The sequence below is a fragment of the Hemiscyllium ocellatum genome, chromosome 3 (assembly GCF_020745735.1).
Source record: "Hemiscyllium ocellatum isolate sHemOce1 chromosome 3, sHemOce1.pat.X.cur, whole genome shotgun sequence".
Classification (NCBI taxonomy): Eukaryota; Metazoa; Chordata; class Chondrichthyes; order Orectolobiformes; family Hemiscylliidae; genus Hemiscyllium; species Hemiscyllium ocellatum.
The window spans coordinates 93,113,059-93,134,770 of record NC_083403.1 but is presented as its reverse complement, the minus strand read 5'-3'; the positions used below and the strand labels follow the sequence as shown (position 1 = coordinate 93,134,770).

The 21,712-nt window shown below is 43.1% G+C and overlaps 1 long non-coding RNA gene across 1 annotated transcript; it reads left to right on the top strand.

The window, feature by feature from the left end:
* Positions 1-541: 541 nt before the first annotated feature.
* Positions 542-21,511, top strand: LOC132806953 (uncharacterized). The gene is made up of 3 exons (XR_009641900.1): positions 542-595; positions 2,061-2,096; positions 21,493-21,511. It is a non-coding gene; the product is annotated as an uncharacterized LOC132806953 (long non-coding RNA).
* The last annotated feature ends 201 nt before the right edge of the window (positions 21,512-21,712 follow it).

Here is a 21,712-nt window from a genome sequence, read left to right as displayed (position 1 = left end):
ACTATGGGGTTAGACTATTTACAGTGTGGAAACAGGCCCTTCGGCCCAACAAGTCCACACCCCTACATTTATCCCTTCACCTAACACTATGGGTAACTTAGCATAATTCACCTAACCTGCACATTTTGTATGTGCAAACTCCACGCAGTCAGTCATCTGAGGCAGGAATTGAACCCAGGCCTCTGGCACTGTGAGGCAGCAGTGCTAACTGCTGTGCCACCATCTTTCATAATGCTTTTCCTCCCTTCCCTAACTAGGCAATACCTCCACCTTCATCCCACTCATTCCACACTTGGCAACAATGCCCTCTTGCCTTAGAAACATTATTTGAATAAGGGTGACCATGTTACAGTAATTAACAGACTTGTTTGCAGAGCTGCAACAATTTGGTTTTGGCTTTGGTAATTCACAATTTGTTCAAACATTGCTTTGTTTTCAACCATGAGAAATTGTATTGCTTAAACATAATTGTTAACATAAAGAATAGATTTTTATTTCAATAAAATATATGACTAATTCTTCCATTCTCCTTTTTAAAAAGGGCTTAAAGGGAGACCCTGGTATTCCTGGTCTGCCTGGTCCAAGAGGAGAAAAAGTAAGTGCTATTTGGAATAGTATAAAAAGCAGTTTTCTTGAGCAAATGTATCACTTCTGAACTCAGTATTTCATTTTCAAAGTGAGATTCTTTAGAAATCTGTGAATGTACAGTTTGTAATCTGATTGTGTTAATAGTGGATCAGCAACTTGTCTGACATCACTCTCACAGACATGCAAGGTTGATAATCAATTTATCTGTTTCACATAGTCCCACAGAGTCAACATGACCCCCCAGTTAAATTAACAGGTGAATGGAGTTGTTGATAGTGTTCATTTAACATTCAGAATATAGTCAAAGGGAGACTAAATTAATCAGAAAGGGTGAACCACCTAAAACGACAGTCTCCATCATTCTCTGGACAAGGAAGCTGATTGTCAGTTGGCACAACCTTTGGAACCATTAGGAATCCATTCTTCAACATTACTTAATACAGAATTATAAGCAAAAGCCTTTGCCTGTCTTCAAAATTTGGTGAGTCAGGATGGTGAAATTTATGAACAAGTCAGTCCAAAATCTATGAAGGCAATATCTGACATTGAGGAGCAAAGAACATTCAGTATTAAGAAATACTCTAGTTTAAAATGGGATAAATATGAAGGGTATACTCTTTCAAAAGGTAGAGCCTGACAAATACCTGTGGATGATGCCAGACACTTAATTGAAAACATCTCTGCAATGTGAAAAGCACTTGCCAAGTCAAATGTAGTGAGATGTGTGAGCAGATGCATAGAACATAAGTACGTGGGAGTAACATGACCCGTCCCCCAGTAACGTAGTAGTGCGAACATACTTGGAGAATGTGTCCAAGTCTGGTGACTGTGCCTTCATACAGGCATTGGTATTTTGGAAAGTTTGAGACAAAAAAGGTACAGGTGGATTCTAAAATCCTGTAATTCTGCACAGAAAGGATTAAGTTCCTCCTGTTGATAATTGATGAATATTTGTTGGTTGTTCAATCACCTTACACTAAAAGTGATTGAGTAGAGGTGAAAGGTACTTTTATAGTTGTGAGAAAGTTCAAGGTTTAGGAAAAGAATTGCCCTGTGTACATATAGTAAGGCTTTCCTGATCTTACACTGCACGTGCCATTTGCCTTTCCAGTTGCTTTTTGTGCTTGCATGCTAACTTTCAGTATTCCATCTACAAGTAAACATAGGTTTCTCTGAACATCATGGTTCAGAAGATTGTATATATTTTAAAAAATTTGCAGACCTGTGCGAGTAGAAATGCTGGATACAAGCAAACCTAGCCCACTGCAGTGCATCATCATTACTCCCTGAGCAGATCACTCATGTATCCTGTAACTAATAGCACAGCTCCTATGGCTGACTGTAACTCATTTCAGACTTTCTTTCAAATTTTAAACTGAAATTTATTCATTTCTTAGCTATACTTATTGAATTGTCAATGAGTTAACTGTTCATCAACTGATTACTAATGAAATGATTTTTATTTTCAACAGGGAGATATGGGTCCTCCAGGTCCACCTGGATTGTCTGTAAGTTTCTGGGACCTTGTGCTTCTCTGGGTGAAATGGAAATGTTGAGGCAATAAGCACAATTTTTCAGGGAGGCCAAGGAAGATGGAAGACTATGTAAATGAAGCAGAGATGTGGGATTTGATTTGGAATACTGGAACAAAAGTTAACACAGATATAATATTTCAGATCTAGCATTCCCTGAGGGCAGGACTTCAGATCACATGCTGAAGATCTTTATGGTTGGATTAGAATCCCTACAGTGTGGAAACAGGCCCTTCAGCCCAACAAGTCCACACTGACCCTCAGAAGAGTAACCCTCACAGACCCCCATTCACCTACCCTGTATTTTACCCTGACGAATGCGCCTAACCTACACATCCCTGAACACCATGGGCAATTTAGCATGACCAATCCACCTAACCAGTAACACCAGAGCTGGTGATGGGGCCAAGAATAGAAACAGACCTTCCTAAAACCCTTGAACATTCAATGTTCAATCATCCAATCATCCCTGTACCTTACATTTTGCTGGTTAAATACCACTCAGGCTGGATCCAAGGACTTGTATTGTGATATCTGGTCAACACTCTAACCTCTATTCAAAATTGTATTGGTGACTTTCATTGCTGAAACCAGTAGGCTGTCCAGAGCAATGCCCAAGTTGATCACCAAACAAATTCTACTGTGAATCAACAAAGTTAGTGGCAAGGTCTTTTGCCATTCAACTTTGCCCACCCAGCAAACCAACCCAGGTTAAGAGTACGATAATGTGGAGGGAATAAACACAATCTATATCTGTCCCTAAAATAGGCTTGTATTTGTTCTCATTACAAATTTAGAGTCATAGAGTGTTACAGCATGGAGACAGGCCCTTTGGCCCAAAGTGGCCCATATCGACCAAAAAATCCATCAACGTTAACCCCATTTCTCTGCACTTAGCCCATATACTTCTAAATCTTTCCTATCCATGTATTTGTCAAATGCCTTTTAAATGTTGTCAATGCCTCAACCACTCCCGCTGACAGCTCATTCCATATACATACCATCCTCTGTGTAAATAAGTTGCCCCTCAGGTTCCCTTTTATACTTTTCCCTCTAACGTTAAACTGATGCCCTCTACTCCTTGATTTCCCCAAACCTGGGAAAAAGACTGAGTGCAATCATACTATCCTTGCATCTCATGATGTTATACACTTCTATAAGATCACCCCACCCCCCCGCGAACCCCCCCCCCCCCAGTCTCCAATGCTCTAAGGCAAAAGTCCTAGCTTGTCTAACCTCTCCCCATAACTTAGACCATTGAGTACCAGAACATCCTTGTAAATTTCTTCTGCACTCTTGTTATGGACCAGGCCAGACCTCCTCAAAACATTTTAAGACGGAAGCCCAGACCCTAACTTTTCCAGTTGTATAAGCAAGTGTAACATGGATATTCCAGGAGTGACACAGCTGGCCCAATCTCTTAGTTTTAAGCCATACAGAATTTATTTACAAGATTACCGAATGAAATACAAACAGAAAAGAACAGAATATAGAGTAGCTTAACCTATCTTTAAACCCAACAGACTATCCCAAATTAATGATGCTGTTCCAAATGCTTGCAGCAGTCTCCATAAAACCCCTTTGGCAAAAAGGTAAAATCAGACACAGGTTTTATAGGAGACAGAGATGGGAGAGAGATTTAACATGAAACCTCCTTCCATTGTAGCTGTTTTTTTGGATTCCTAGCTTAAACTGACCAGCAGCTCCTGAATAGGCAGGCTGCCAAAACCAAACCAAATCAAAGAAAAGCTGAGCTGGGAAAACTGGCCCTTTCATTGTACAAGTATTTTTTTTTTTACTTAAAAGCTTCTTCAAGTAGATAACCCTGGACATCTTGGAACCCTGACTTTATGACCCCTCTGAAAAAAAAAACCATGAACACAATAACCTTGTTAAAGGAGCAGCATCGGCACATTCTTTCCATTTAAGAACATCCTTCCTATAGCAAGGTGACCAAAACTGATCACAATACTTCAAGTGCGGCCTCACCAACATCCTGTACAACTGCAATATAACTTCCTAACTTCTCTACTCAATGCCTTGACTGATGAAGGTTAGTGTGCCAAAAGCTTTCTTCACTGCCCTGTTTACCTCTGACTCCACTTTCAGAGAACTGTGCACCTGAACTCTAAGGTTCGCCTTTTCCGTCACACTCCTTTAAGGCCCTACCATTCATGATGAAACTCCAACTTTGATTTGACTTTCAAAATGCAAGACCTCACACTTATCTATATTAAACTCCATTTGCCATTTCTCAGTCCACTTCCCCAACTAATCAAGGTCCTGTTGCAATTTTTGATAACCTTCCTCACTATCCATAATATATCCTATTTTAATATTGATTGCAAACTTACTAATTATGCTTTGTACATTCTCAACAAAATCATTGATACAGATAACAAACAGCAACAGGTCCAGCACCAACCCCTGAGGGTCTCCAGTAGTCACAGGCCTCCAGTCCAACAAATATTCTTCCACTATTATCCACTGCTTCCTACCATCAAGCCATCTGTGTATCCAATTTGCTAGCCCCCCCCCAGGATTCCATGCAATCTAACCTTCCAGAGCAGTCAACCATGTGGAACCCTATGAAAGGCCTTACTGATATTCAAATAGACTACACCTACCATCCTGCCATCATCAACTTGCCTGGTCACTTCATCAAAGAACTCTAACAAATTTGTGAGGCATGATCTCCTATGCACAAAGCCATGCTGACTACTCCTAATCAAATCCTGTCTTTCCAAATGCCTATATATCCTATCCCTCTGAATATTCTCAAGTAACTTATCTACCACAGATGTGAGGCTTACTGGTCTGATGTCCCCAGGATTTTCTTTGCAGTCCCTCTTGAATAAGGGTACAACATTCGCTACCCTCCAGTCTTCTGATTCCTCACTCGTGCCAAACAATAATACAAAAATATCAACCAGGGCACCCCCAATTTCTTCTCTAGCCTCTTGCAGTATTCTTGAATATATATTTGTTCAAATAAAATTAAAAAGGGGTGCCACCCATTTTAATATCACTCTGATTCTCATGGGTTGCCATGCAGAACGTAGGACAATCTTTTGGATTGATCACCCTGCCTTGAGGACGTGAATTCTCACCCTCCTCCTACCCACCTTTGGTCCTGTGTGTGAAAGCAGCTTTGAATTAATCAATCAAGTTTCATTAACACAAAACATTATCTGCTTCAGGCATCATGCATTATCCATTTATCAGACATTTCCCGTCATTCCCCCCAAAAAGCTACTTTGATGACTATTGCTGGGCTTAAGGCAAAACTCTCTTGTAACTGCAGGTCATGCATCTTATAGCAAACAAAACAGATATGTAAAGGGCTATGCCATTAAAATTATTAGGAGAAAGTGAGGACTGCAGATGCTGGGGATCAGAGCTGAAAATGTGTTGCTGGAAAAGCGCAGCAGGTCAGGCAGCATCCAAGGAGCAGGAGAATCAACGTTTCGGGCATGAGCCCTTCTTCAGGAATGAGGAAAGTGTGTCCAGCAGGCTAAGATAAAAGATAGGGAGGAGGGACTTGGGGGAGGGGCGTTGGAAATGAGATAGGTGGAAGGAGGTCAAGGTGAGAGTGATAGGCAGAGTGGAGGTGGGGCAGAGAGGTCAGGAAGAAGATTGCAGATTAGGAAAGCGGTGCTGAGTTCGAGGGATTTGACTGAGACAAGGTGGGGGGAGGGGAAATGAGGAAACTGGAGAAATCTGAGTTCATCCCTTGTGGTTGGACGGTTCCTAGGCGGAAGATGAGGCGCTCCTCCTCCAGCCGTCGTGTTGCTATGGTCTGGCGATGGAGGAGTCCAAGGTCCTGCATGTCCTTGGTGAGTGGGAGGGGGAGTTGAAGTGTTGAGCCACGGGTGGCTGGGTTGGTTGGATCCGGGTGTCCCAGAAGTGTTCTCTGAAATGTTCCGCAAGTAGGCGGCCTGTCTCCCCAATATAGAGGAGGCCACATCGGGTGCAGCGGATGCAGTAAATGATGTGTGTGGAGGTGCAGCTGAATTTGTGGTGGATATGGAAGGATCTCTTGAGGCCTTGGAGAGAAGTAAGGGGGGAGGTGTGGGCGCAAGTTTTGCGTTTCTTGCGGTTGCAGGGGAAGGTGCCGGGAGTGGAGGTTGGGTTGGTGGGGGTTGTGGACCTGACGAGGGAGTCACGGAGGGAGTGGTCTTTTTGGAACGCTGATAGGGGAGGGGAGGGAAATATATCTCTGGTGGAGGGGTCCATTTGGAGGTGGCGGAAATGACGATGTATATGGAGGTTGGTGGGGTGGTAGGTGAGGACCAGTGGGGTCCTGTCCTAGTGGCAATTGGAGGGGCGGGGCTCAAGGGCGGAGGAGCGGGAAGTGGAGGAGATGCGGTGGAGGGCATCATCAATCACGTCTGGGGAGAAATTGCGGTCTTTGAAGAAGGAGGCAATCTGGGTTGTACCCTATTGGAACTGGTCCTCCTGGGAGCAGATACGGCGAAGACGAAGGAATTGGGAGTATGGGATGGTGTTTTTACAGGGGGCAGGTTGGGAGGAGGTGTAGTCTAGGTAGCTGTGGGAGTTGGTCGGTTTATAGTAAATGTCCGTGTTGATTCGGTCGCCCGAGATAGAAATGGAAAGGTCTAGGAAGGGGAGGGAGGAATCTGAGACGGTCCAGATAAATTTGAGGTCGGGGTGGAAGGTATTGGTAAAGTGGATGTACTGTTCAATCTCCTCATGGGAGCATGAGGCAGCGCCAATACAGTCATCGATGTAGCGGAGGAAAAGGTGGGGGGTGATGCCAGTGTAGCTGCGGAAGATCGACTGTTCCACATATCCTACGAAGAGGCAGGCATAGCTGGGGCCCATGCGGGTGCCCATGGCTATTCCTTTGGTTTGAAGGAAGTGGGAGAATTGGAAAGAGAAGTTGTTCAGGGTGAGGCCTCAGGGGATCTCCCATCCACTGCCTCCAACCTCATAGTCCCACAACCTGCACCGCCCATTTCTACCTCCTGCCCAAACTCCACAAACATGACTGCCCCAGCCGACCCATTGTCTCAGCCTGCTCCTGCCCCACTGAACTCATCTCTGCATACCTCAGCACGGTCCTGTTCCCCTTTGTCCAAGGACTCCCCACCTACGTTTGGGACACCACCCATGCCCTCCACCTCCTCCATGATTTTCGCTTCCCTGGTCCCCAACGCCTTATCTTCACCATGGACATCCAGTTCCTGTACATCTCCATTCCCCCATCACGAAGGACTCAAAGCCCTCCGCTTCTTCCTTTCCCACCGTACCAACCTTCCACTGACACCCTCCTTCGACTGACTGACTGGTCCTGAATGCTGGTGGTGTAGTGGTAATGTCACTGGGTTAATAATATACAAGTCCAACTTATCTTTTTTTTGCCTTCAAATATCACCACTGCAGCTGATGGAGTTTAAATTCAACTAATAAAAATAATCTGTTACTGAAATAATCTTAGTGATGGTGACCATTAAATGATCAACAAATCTCAAAAAGCCAATCCTGCATATCCTTTCTTAGATACGGGGCCCAAAACTGCCACAATATTCCAAATGTCATTTGACCAAAGCTTTATACAGCCTCAGTAACATATTTCTGCTCGTGTATTCTAGACTTCTTGAAATGAATACTCACATTTCATTTACCTTCCTAACTGCGAACTAAACCTGCATGTTGACCTTAACAGAATCCTGAACTAGAACTCCTCAGTCCCTTTGCGCTTCAGGCATCTGAAGCTTTTCTCCTTTGTGAAAATAGTCCAGCACCAAGTAAGGGTATCTCAGGTGGAAAGATGAGGTTAAATTGTGTTTGGGGTTGGGGGATGGAGGTGGGGGGCTGGGGGCTGGGGGCTGGGGGCTGGGGCTAGGAGAGAGGTAGTAATGGGTCCTGACTAAGAAACCAATATAACTTGAGGGAGCACCCATGGAGAGCAGGTCTTGAAGGATGGGCCTTATGTAGAAAAAAAGTCTGTTAAGGAGGGGAACTTCCTCCTCCTCCCTCCCCCATCCACTCCTTCCCATCCAAGGCCTGAGCAGAGTGGGGTTTCAGATCTTTCTCTTCGCCCTTTTGGTAAATCCCTCCTGTCAATTTGAAAACTGAGTAGTAAATGTCTTTTTTACGAGGTCATCAATTGCTCACTTCACGGCAACAGAGGCTGGGCCTGCACCTATCAGTCAACCCCTGGACGTGTCAGCCATGACCTGGAGCTATCTAACTCCATCTGTCTGTTAACATCTGATCTGTCAGTCAGCACTTATTAGCTGTCAGATCCAGATGTTGATTGGTTGTTCCAGATGTTAATTGGCAGCTCCAGGTCTATACATTAACAGTCATTTTCTGCTTTTAACTGAAAGAGGATTCTCTTCAATATCGGGTTGAATTTCCAACTTCCTTCTCAGGGAATAGATAACAGTTTGAAAACAGCTCTGCATGCAGCTCCATTTATGCTGAAGCAGTGCATTCTACAACAGTGTTAGTTACAAGATCTCATGGATTGATTCACAGAATGGTACAAATGGGCCTTCAGCTCTCTGGTGTTCATGTAAAGACCTGCCTTACCCCTTTCGGGGTAACAACAGGTGAGAGATTCAACTGGTATACAATCCATAACTCAATCCTGGTCATCTCTGTTATTCAATCTGTCCCCTGTTCACTCATGTACTTGTTTCAGTGAGGACTTTTCAAATATTCACTCATCTGGCTCCAAGTGTTAGTACTGGAGCTGTGTCTTTGGTCAGTTGCCAGAAGTTGTATTTTTTAATCACTGACTCAGCACATTTTTGGGATACCATAGTCATGCTTAAACAAGCTCAGGAGAAAGACAAATGCTGCCAAATCCCAGTAATTGCTTTCAAAGCAACTGTACACTGCTATATGATAGCTTTACAACGAATACTTCCTGGTATATTTCCCACTGAGTTGGTAAAGACATCCAGTGCTCGGAAAGATATGTGTGAGATCTTTGTATCATGTCCTATGGAGATAATTTTGCAAAGTCACGTTCCTGACACTGAACCTTCCCCCATCTTCCTTTCCCCAATCTTCTTCTCCTCTTTCCTTTCTCCTTGTCACCCAACCCTTCTATCACTCTCGCACTCTCAAGTTAGAAGTAGGAGCAGAAATAAGCCTTTCAACCAATCAAGTCTGCTCTGCTATTCAATTAGATTGTGGCTAATCTCCACTTGCCTCCCTTTTCTTAGAACATTTTATTTCCCTTTGTTCCTGACTAAAAGTCTGCCTATCTCAGTTTTGAATATACGTAAAGGTCCAGTTTTGGACAACCCTTTGTAGTAAAAATATTCAGATTAACTACACGCTGAGAAAAGAAATTCATCCCCATCGCTGGTTTAAATGTACAGCACCTTATTCAGAGATAATGGCCATGGTCCTAGACTCTTCCACAAGGAGGAACAATATTTCTACATTATTTTGTCAAGTTCTCTAAACATATTTTAAGTTTCAAAATCCTGGCGTCACAATCTTCTAAATTCCAGTGAGTACGTGCCCAACCTACTCAGCTTCTTCTTGTAGGGATTCTGTGATAAGTCAGTCCCTTAGTAAAACTTCCTTACTTTTATACTCTGTTCCCTTTGAAATAAAGGGCACTCACAGCTCTGTTATATATTCCTTCCTCTCCCTCTCTCCCTCTTTCTCTCTCTCTGTGTCACTCCCTCTCTCCCTCTCTCTCTCTTGCACCTCTCCTTTCCTCTTTATCTCCTGTCTCTATTTTCCCCTGTTTATCTCCTTCCTCGTCTCCCCCTCCAAACCCTCACAGCTCCCTGTCTCTCTCATGCCCCATCTTCTATCATTATTTCTTTCTCCTCACTCCACCTACTGGGGAGGGCAATCAGGATTTGAGGTGTATTTCCACCATGGTATTTTTTCACTTTGGTAGGTTTCCATCCATGTTTTTAATAAATATAATTGGGAGGCATCTTTGAGGGCATTGTCAACAAGTTGTATCCTGCAAAATATATAAATATAATTCCATATCCTGTCCGTGTTGTTCTAAAGTACTACATTGTAATTGTCAATTCATTACACTTATGGTTTGGCCCACTGCGTTGATAATTGTTACATCCCTCTCTGTGGCTCAGTTTGGTTATTTTCTTTACTTTGAGATGCAAGCCTTTGGTGTTCCAGTCCTATTCAAGATCATAGAATCATAGAATCCCTGAAGTGTGGAAAAAGGCCATTTGGCCCATCAGGTCCACACCAAAGATCATCCCACCTAAAACTACCCATTACCCTAACCCTGTAACCCTGCATTTCCATGACTAATTTGCCTAGCCTGCACATCCCTGAACACTATGGGCAATTTAGTATGACTAATCACCTAACCTACACATCTTTCTACTTCAGGAGGAAACTGGAGCACCCGGAGGAAACTCACAGGGAGATGGGGAGAATGTGTAAACTCCATCCAGAGGCTAGAATTGAACCCAAGTCCCCAGCATTGTGAGGCAGTATAGTGCTAACTACTGAGGTACGGTGTGACCCAGAGCACAGCACTCCAAGCTGACACTCCTCTACTGTCTTTCAGATGACTCTCACAAATAAGTGTATAAGATTCTCCTCCCTATCCTTGACCCCTCACTGAAGCTACTTTGAGGAAGAGCAGGGAGTAATTATCCCAAATGTCCTGGCCAATAGATCTCATCCTTCAGTCAACATCAGCGAAACAGATGGGCGCAAATCTCCCAGCATTGTGAAAGGTCTCTGACTCAGTTTCAATATTAGCTGTACCTTAGGACTCTGAGGAAATTTGGACATCCAGGTTGTTGCACTGGAAATTTAGTCTTTGGGTTGAAAGTTTAACTTTCCAGACTGATTCCCTGAACTCAATAACAGTAGGATCAGACAGCCAGAACCAAGGCTGTTTGCTTATTACAGGAGCATTGAGTTAAATTGTGATTGAAGCAAGAGGCAATTGGTACTTTTTTTATCTGGCTGAGCTGAATCCCATCACAATGTACTGACTATTCAGGTTAGGGTGTGAGGCAAAATCAACTTTGGTGAAAAACATACAGAGAATGCTGGAGATACTCAGCAGATCTAGCAGCATTGATGGAGAGAGAAATAATGTTAACATTCTGAGTCTAGTATGACTCTTCAGTTCTTGGGTGAAGCACAGCCTTGATTAAGGGATACACTGTATTGCAGATGAGTTGGGCCTGGGAGAGAGCTCTATTGACAGCCAAAATGGCTGCGGTGGGCTGATTGATGCCCTGTTGAGAAAATTTACATTTATATTATTCCCTTCACATCTCAGGACTGTGCTAAGAAGTATGTTTGATGTAAAGTCATTGTTGTAATGAATGTTGCTAGTAAGCCTCGACATCTTCTTTGTGAAATACTAACCTATGATATGCAGTCAATCACTCAAAGAACAAAGAACAAAGAAAATTACAGCACAGCAACAGGCCCTTCGGCCCTCCAAGCCTGTTCCAATCCAGATACTCTATCGAAACTCGCCGCCTATTTTCTAAAAATCTGTATCCCTCTGCTCCCTGCCCATTCATGTATCTGTCTTACATCTTAAATGACTCTATTGTTCCTGTCCCTACCATCTCTGCTGGCATATCTTCCCTAAACCTTTCCCCTGTCACTTTGAACTCTAGTAATTGAGTTCCACACTCTGGGGAAAAAAACTTCTTGCTATCCACCCTGTCTACACCTCTCAGGATTTTGTAGACCTCAACCTCTGTCTTTCCAATGAAAATAATCCTAATCTATTCAACCTCTCTTCATAGCTAGTGCCCTCCATATCAGGCAACATCCTGGTGAACTTCCTATGCAGTAGTAAAAAATGAGGTCTGCAAATGCTGGAGATCACAGCTGCAAATGTGTTGCTGGTCAAAGCACAGCAGGCCAGGCAGCATCTCAGGAATAGGGAATTCGACGTTTCGAGCATAAGCCCTTCATCAGGAATGAGAGAGAGTAGCCAAGCAGGCTAAGATAAAAGGTAGGGAGGAGGGACTTGGGGGAGGGGCGATGGAGGTGGGATAGGTGGAAGGAGGTCAAGGTGAGGGTGATAGGCCGGAGTGGGGTGGGGGCGGAGAGGTCAGGAAGAGGATTGCAGGTTAGGAGGGCGGTGCTGAGTTGAGGGAACCAACTGAGACAAGGTGGGGGGAGGGGAAATGAGGAAACTGGAGAAATCTGAATTCATACCTTGTGGTTGGAGGGTTCCCAGGCGGAAGATGAGGCGCTCCTCCTCCAGCCGTCGTGTTGTTATGTTCTGCCGGTGGAGGAGTCCAAGGACCTGCATGTCCTCAGTGGAGTGGGAGGGAGAGTTAAAGTGTTGAGCCACGGGGTGATTGGGTTGGTTGGTCCGGGCGGCCCGGAGGTGTTTCCTATGCAGCCTCTCCAAAGCATCCACATCCTTTTGGTAATGTGGCGACCTAGAACTGTACGCAGTGTTCCAAATGTGGCTGAACCAAAGTCCTATACAACTGTAACGTGATCAGCCAACTCTTGTATTCAATACCCTATCCAAAGAAGGAAAGCATGCCGTATGCCTGCTTGACCACTTTGCTGCCCTGTGTTGCCACCTTCAGGGAACAATGGACCTGAACACCCAGATCTCCCTGTACTTGAATTTTCCCCAGGACCTTTCCATTTACTGTATAGTTCGCTCTTGAATTGGATCCATCGCCTCGCATTTGCCCAGATTGAACTCAATCTGCCATTTCTCTGCCCATCTCTCTAATTTATCGATGTTCTGCTGTGTTCTGTGACAGTCCCTTTCACTATCTGCTACTCCGCCAATCTTGGTGTCATCTGCAAACTTGCTAATCAGGCAACCAACACCTTTTCCTCCAAATCATTTATATATCACAAGCAATAGTGGTCCCAGCACAGATCCCTGTGGAACACCACTGGTCACAGGTCTCCATTTTGAGAAACTCCCTTCCACTATTACTCTCTGTCCCCTGTTGCCCAGCCAGTAATTTATCAATCTAGCTGGAATACCCTAGACCCTCTGCAACTTCAACTTCTCCATCAGCCTCCACTGGGAAACCTTATCAAACTCCTTACTAAAGTCCACATATATGACACCTACAGTCCTTCCCCCATCAATCAACTTTGTCACTTCCTCAAATAATTCTATTAGGTTTGTAAGACATGACCTTCCCCACACAAAACCATGCTGCCCATTACTGACAAACCCATTTTCTTCCAACTTAGATATCATCAGTTCTTTAAACCTTTACCAGCTAATCCTACAGCTTTTGACAATGGCTGACCAGACAGTGAGTAATGCCCAGTGGGTTGTACCAACACAACTAAGTGTTAGCTGAATCCCACAAGGTTGCTGTTGATATTGAGTAGTATAACTTTATGATTATGATTTAGATCCTTTAATTTCATGTCCTTGTCCCAGAGTTGATCAACAACTCACAATCAGGGGTGAGGTGGGGGTGATATCTGCGGTAAGCAGACACAAGAGTTTTCCTTTTCTCTTTATCCATTAGTGAGAGGGATAGAAACCAGTTACATCAGAAGAAGTGGCCCAATGCACTCTGTTCCATCCCTCTCTCCCCATCCCCTTCTGGTTCCACATGTCCGCTTAGCCAGCCTTTTTACCATTCACCCACCCTCCATGATCCTTTATGACTCCATGGTAATTTAGTGCTTACTCATGCCAACCCATTCCCCTCCACACAACCCAATTATGTTAATAATGCCAAATCATCCAGTGTCCACCATGTCACCATGTTGACATTAAAAATGTTCTTAACTGTCATTGATGAACTTAGTACTTCAAAGAAGTATACCATTATTAATAAAAAGCCCACACATTGTAGTCAGTATTCTTTATGTCCTTATCAAAATATGCACTGGAATCCACAGTCTTACTTCAAAGGGACTGTAAACATTTGGAACTGTCAATCAAACTATGTACTGAGAGGCACCTCACTGTGAAAATGAAAGATTGTGAAATTAGTTATGTATCCTGTAATGAAAGCCCTTAAACTAAGGTCAACCTAGAGTGAAAAATAAAATACTCTTTACCATTTCAGACTTTAGATTAGATTCCCTACAATGTAGAAACAGGCTCTTCAGCCCAACCAGTCTACCATGACCCTCTGAAGAGTAACCCATCCAGATTCATTTCCCTCTGACTAATCCTAATATTATGGGCAATTTAGCATGGCCAATTCACCTGACATTCACATCTTTGGACTGTGGGAGTAAACCAGAGCACCTGGAGGAAACCCACGCAGACACAGGGAGAATGTGCAAACTCCACACAAACAGTCGCCCAAGGCTGGAACCGAACCTGGGGCCCTGGTGCTGTGAGGCTGCAGTGCTAACCACTGAATATTCTTCAAATATTTAAGGAGCAGGAATTTTAAATGTCTCTACAGGGGCTTTTGACAGATCTGTTGACAGTTCCAGTGAGTTTAAGGATATCTTGTACACATTGATATCTATTTTTTAGCAATCTCAATGGAGACTTTAACATATGTAGCTATGTTAATTATGGATGTGCAAATTGGAAGCTGCTTCCCAACTCCTTCCTGTGAAAATGGTAAATGCTGAGTTTAGGGGTGAGATCTCGAGATCCAGCCCTCTGAATCTATTTTTCTAATGATAGAGGAGCCATCCATGTTTTCAAAAATTCAAGCCTTAACTCATTTAATTTTTTTTTACTATCTACTAGCCTTCAGTTCCACAGATGTTTGTATAAATACTAGCATTTATCATATGCTACTGAAGGCCACGCAAAACTATTAACCAAAATTTTGAAGCCTAAACCTGACGTCACCTAACTTCTTGCTTTAACTCATCTTGTTTTTAATTTGTTCATGGGATGTGGGCATCACTGGCTGGCCCAGCATTTATGACAGATCCCAAGTTGTGTTTGAGAAGGTGTTTCTTCTTGAATCGCTGCCATTCTTGTCGTGTAGGAAGACCAACTGTACTGTTAGGGAGCGAGTTTTGTTTGTTATGATTCTTGGAACTGCCCCTTTTTATTGCGATATTTTAAGAGAACATAGACAAAGTTGTACCTATGTCATTGAGAAACCAAGGTGTAAAGCAATATGTGGCTAGCTATAAGCTTTTGTAGCTGGAGTTGCTATGAGTAGCAATGGTTGATGAATCCCTAAAGCAGATGTGTTTGTTCAGTTGTCCTGTAAGGTGTACAGCATATATGTTAACTTTAGAGTCTAAATATTTTTAATCTACTGGTAGTTTACCAGTCCTGTATCTGAGATTGATGAGTTTGCAAAAAAAAGGCATTAAAAAACACCATTCATTAAGGTAAAATAAAGAACTGCAGATACTGGAAATCAGAGACAAAAATAGAAATTTCTGGAGTAACTCAACAGGTGTGGCAGTATCTGTGGCAATTGTAATGGATGAAGGATTACTAGACCCAAAATGTTGACTCTGCTTTCTCTCCACAGATTCTGCTAGACTTGCTGAGTTTTCCAAGCAATTTCTATTTATGTACAATACATTGAGGACCTTGGTCCTTAGGGTGAAAGAGGGCTGTTTTTTGTCATTGCCAGGATGTGTAGCAAGAGTTCTGTTCCTCCCAAGTGGAGTTTCATACCACACTGGAGTTGTTTAGTTCAGTTGCTGGATGATCAGCGTCATGGATTCAATTCCCGTATTAACTGAGATTACCATGAAGGATTCTCAAAAGAACAAAGAACGAAAAAGAAAGATGACACAGAGAAAGGCCTTTCAGCACTCCAAGCCTGTGCCGATCATCGCATCCTAACTAAACTAAAAAACAAACCATCTGCTCTTACTCGGTCCATCTCCCTCAATTCCCTCTCTATTCATGTAACCATCCAGATGCCTCTTAAATGTCATCAACGTACTTGCTTCCATCACCTCTTTTAGCAATGCGTTCCAGGCTCCTACCACTCTCTGCATGAAAACCTTCCCTTGCACATCTCCCTTAAACTTTCCTCCTCTCACTTTGAATGTCTGCCCTCTTGTAATTGAAACTTCAACCCTAGGAAAAAACCTCTGACTATCTACGCTATTATGCCTCTCATAATTTTGTAGACCTCAATCAGCTCTCCTCTCAGCTGCCGTCTTTCCAGTGAAAACAATCCTAGTCTTTTTAACATTTCCTAATAGCCAATGCCTTTGAGACCAGGCAACATCCCGGTGAACCTTCTCTGTACTTTCTCCAAAGCTTCCACGTCGTTGTGGTAGTGTGGTGACCAAAACAGCACACAATACTCCAAATGCAGCCTAACAAGGATTTTACATAGTTGCATGTTATGTGAACTGTTGTGCTCTATGCTTTCTTAATCACCTTGGCAACCTGCGCTGCCACTTTTAGGGAACTGTGGGCCTGCACGCCCAGGTCCATCTGTATGTTAATGTTCCTAAGGGTTCTGCTATTTACAGTATAATTTACATCTAAATTTGATCCTCCAAAATGCGTCACTTCACAGTTGTCTGGATTAAACTCCATCTGCCATTCTGTGCCCATCGACAATCTATCAATATCCCATTGTATCCCTTAACTGTAAGCAACTCCACTAATCTTCATGTCATCTTTAAACTTACTAATCAGACCACCAACAATTTTCTTCAAGATCATTTATGTATCCTACAAGCAGCAGAGGACCTAAGACTGCTCCCTATGGAACACCACTGCTTATCGGCCTCTGATAAGCATCCTTCTATCACTCTCCTCTGTCTTCTATGACCATGCTAGTTTTGTATCCATCTAGCCAGCTTACCCCAAACCTCATATGATTTTAGCTTTTGTGCCATGCGGAACTTCATCAAATGCCTTACTAAACTCTATATGAACTATATCCACAGCCCTTTCCTCATCAGTTATCTTTGTCACTTCTTCAAAAAATTCAGTCAGGTTGGTGAGATATGAACTTCCCAATACAAAATCATTCTGCTTGTCATTAGCTAGTCCATTTTCTTCCAAGTGTGCGTATCTCTTGTCCCTCAGTATCTTCTTCAAGAGCTTCCACCACAGACATCAGGCTCACTGACTTATAATTTGATCGGTTATCCCTGCTTCCTGTTTTAAAAAAGGGAAAATCATTGGTTAATCTCCAGTCCTCTGATACCTCACCTGTGGTCAAAAAGGATGTGAAGGTATCTGCTAGTACCTCAGTTACTTCTCCCCTTGCCTCGCGTAGTAACCTAGGATAAATCCCATCTGGCCTTGGGACTTGTCTACCTTAATACAATTTAGTATACCCAAAACTTCCTCCTCCAATGTACTGACATTCTCCAGAGTATACACACACTCAGCTCTGACCTCAACATCAGTCATTTTCTTCTAGAACGTAGAGCATAGGCACTTCGACCCTTGATGTTGTGCCGATCTGTGGAACAAATCTGAAGCCCATCTATCCTACACTATTCCATTTTCATCCACATGTCTATCCAATGACCATTTAAATGCCCTTAAAGTTGGTGAGTCTACTATTGTTGCAGGCAGTGCTTTCCACATCCCAATACTCTCTATATAAATAAACTACTTCTGACATCTGTCCTATATCTATCACCGTCAATTTAAAGCTATGTCCCCTCGTGCCAGCTATCACTATCTGAGGAAAAAGGCTCTCACTGTCCACCATATCTAACCCTCAGATTATCTTGTATGTCTGAATTAAGTCACCTCTCAACCTTCTTCTCTCTAACAAAAGCAGTTTCAAATCCCTCAGCCTTTCCTCATAAGACCTTCCCTTCATTCCAGGCAGTATCCTAGTAAATCTCCACTGAACCCCCTCCAAAGCTTCCACATCCTTTCTATAATACGGTGACCAGTACTGTACGCAAAATTCCAAGAGCGGTGGCACGAGAGTTTTGTACAGCTGCAGCATGACCTTTTGGCTCCAAAACTCAATCTCTCTACCAATAAAAGCTAACACACCATATGTCTTTTTAACAACCCTATCAACCTGGGTGGTAACTGTCAGTGATCTGTGTACACGGACACCAAGATCTCTCTGCTCATCTACACGACTAAGAATCTTACCATTAGCCCAGTACTCTTTATTCCTGCTGCACCTTCCAAAGTGAGTTATCTCACACTTTTCTGCATTAAACTCCATTTGCCATCTCTCAGCACAGCTCTGCAGCTTATCCATGTCCGTCTCTAACCTACAACATCCATTAGCACTGTCCACAACTCCACCGACCTTAGTGTCAACCGTAAATTTTCTAACACATCCTTCTACGCCCTCATCTAGGTCATTTATAAAAATGACAAACAGCAGTAGCCCCAAAACAGATCCTTGCAGTACACCACTAGTAACTGAACTCGAGGATGAGCATTTCCCAACAACCACCACCCTCTGTCTTCTTTCAGCTAGCCAACTTCTGATCCAAACCGCTAAATCACCCTCAATCCCATGCATCCATATTTTGTGCAATAGCCTACCATGGGGACCTTATCAAACACCTTACGGATATCCATATACACCACATCAACCACTTTACCCTCATCCACCTGTTTGGTCACCTTCTCAAAGAACTCAATAAGGTTTGTGAGGCATGACCTACCCTTCACAAAACCGTGTTGACTATCCCTAATCAATGTATTCCTTTCTAGATGATCCCAATATTCTCCTCGACAATATTGTCTTTTTCCAGTGTGAATACTGACAGAAAAAATTCAGTTATCACTTCTCCTATCTCCTCGGACTCCACGCAGAACCTTCAACTAATATCCTTGATTGGCGTTAATCTTTCCCTAGTCATTCTTTTATTCATTATATACCTAGAAAAAACATTTCGGTTTTCCTTGATCCTATCCGCCAACAATGTTCCCTCTTAGCTCTTCTTAGCTCTCTCTTTAGGTCTTTCCTGGCTAACTGGCTAACTCAAGCACCCTAACTGAGCCTTCATGTCTCATCCTAACATAAGCCTTCTTCTTCCTCTTGCTAAGAGATTCAACTTCTTTAGTAAAGCATGGCTCCCTCGCTCAACCATTTCCTCCCTGCCTGACAGGTACATACTTATCAAGGACATGCAGTAACTGTTCCTTGAATAAGTTCCACATTTCAATTGTGCCCATCCCCTGCAGTTCCATTCCCCATTCTATGCATCCTAAATCTTACCTAATTGCATTGTAATTGCCTTTACCCCAGCAATAACCCTTGCCCTGCATAATATACCTATCCCTTTCCATTGCTAAAGTAAACATAACTGAATTGTGGTCACTATCACCAAAGTGCTCACCTATCTCCAAATCTAACACCTGGCCAGGTTCATTACCTAGTACCAAATCCAATGAAGCCTTGCCCCTTTGTTGGCTTGTCTACATACTATGTCAGCAAACCCTCCTGTACACATTGGATTAAAAACTGACCCATCTAAAGTACTTGAGTTATAGTTTTTCCAGTCAATATTTGGAAAGTTAAAGTCCCCCCATAACAACTACCCTGTTATGCTCGCTCCTATCCAGAATTACCTTTGCTATCCTTTCTCTACATTCCTGGAATTATTTGGAGCCCTAAACTCTGAGGAGTAAACTCCCAACAAGGTGACCTGTCCTTGTCTGTTTCTAACCTCAGCCCATACTACCTCAGTAGATGAGTTCTCAAACATCTTTTCTGCTACCATAATACTGTCCTTCACAAAAAATGCCACACCCTCATCTTGTTTACCATCTTCTCTGTACTTACTGAACAATCTAAATCCTGGAATCTGCAACAACCATTCCTGTCCCTGCTGTATCCATGTCTCCAAAATGGCCACAACATTGAAGTCCCAGGTACAAACCCATGCTGCAAGTTCACCTACCATATTCCAGATGTTCCTAGCATTGAAGTAGACACATTTCAAACCATCTTCCTGCTTGCCGGTGAACTCTTGTGACCTTGAAACCATATTTCTGATCTCACTACTCTCAACCTCCTAAACACTGGAACTACAATGTAAGTTCCCATCCCCCTGCTGAGTTAGTTTAGACCCTCCCGAATGGCATTAGCAAATTTCCCTCCCAGGATATTGGTACCCCTTTGGTTCAGGTGTAGACCATCCTCTTTGTAGAGGTCCTATGTACCCTGAATGAGCCCCAATTATGCAGGTATCTAAAATCCTCCCTCCTGTACCATCCCTGTAGCCTCGTGTTTAATTCCTCTGTCCCTATTCCTCGCCTCACTAGCACATAGTACAGGCAACAAACCAGAGATAACAACTCTATTCTAGCACTAAATTTTCATCCTAGCTCCCTGAATTTCTGCCTTAAATCACCATCCCTTTTTCTACTTTTGTCTGGTGAATGCCAATATAAAGTATTCATTAAAGATCTCTCCCACTTCCTGTGGCTCCATGCATAACTTCCCTCCTTTGTCCTTGAGTGGAACTACTCTTACCCTTGCAACCCTCTTTCTTCTGATATATGTGTAAAAAGCTTTGGAATTTTACTTGACACTGTCTGCTAAAGACATTTCATGGCTCCTTTTCACCTTCCTAATTCTGTGTTTGAGCTCCTTCCCAATTTCTCTACTCTCCTCAAGGGGTTCATCAGTTTGTAGCTGCCTTGACCTGTTGTATACTTCCTTTTTCCTTTTGACGAAACTTACAATTTCCCTTATCATCCATGGTTCCTGAATCCTGCCATTCTTATCCTTCAGTTTCGCAGAGGCATGCATGTCCTGCACTTTAATCAACTGGTCTTTAACAGCTTCCCACATGCTAGATGTAGATTTGCCCTCAGATAACTCCTCTCAAACCCCATTCTCCAGTTACTATCTAATTGCCCCTTGCCCAATTAAGTACCCTCACTCGAGGGGCACTGTTGTCCTCATCCATGACTACTCGAAATCCTTTGGAGTTATGGTCATTAAGCCATTAATGCCTTCCCTACTGACACATCGATCGCAGTCTTGTGAATTCAGTTGGGTAACAAATATTCCATTGCTATTCCATTTGGTGTTGGAATGGCTGAGGTGATGCTGAGAGTATGAGGGAGAGGTAGATGGTGAAACCTCCAGAGTTACAGCTGCATATACACTTATACCTAGAATGTGAATGCTCTAATTCCACATTTTCCATAGTTTATGTGCCTGCAAGTGATACAAAGAGATCCTAAGGTACTAGATAAAATCCGAGGAAAAACAAGTTAATGAATTAATGCCTGCTGTGCAGAGTTTCAGACAAAGGGAATATGTATCGCGAGTTTAACCTGTGGTATATGGAACTTTTCTTTACAGTTGAAGAATTATAAATCATGCAAGATGTCTCTGTCCAAAGATGAATTCCTTTTAGCTTGTATCAGTCACCCAAGTACCCTTTACAGTCTCCACAAATGGCAACAATCAATCTCTGGCATATTCTCAGTGTGATTACAGCTAAACATGAATGATTAGCACCATGGGTACCTCACATTTAATTAGCTCCTTTTTATCTTTTACAGATCAAGGGACTGAAAGGAGAACCAGTAAGTACTATATTTTGTTACACAACTTATGTACTACTCACCAAGTAATCAGCTGAACAGTGAGAAACAGCATGAGGTCAGGGTCAATCCCTGTTCTGGGCCGATGATGTTGATCTTAAAGGGGCAATAACATTGGCCTCAGCACCCCATAGATTGGTGGAAGGAGGTATGTAGGATTTGAGTCCATGCCAGTTGC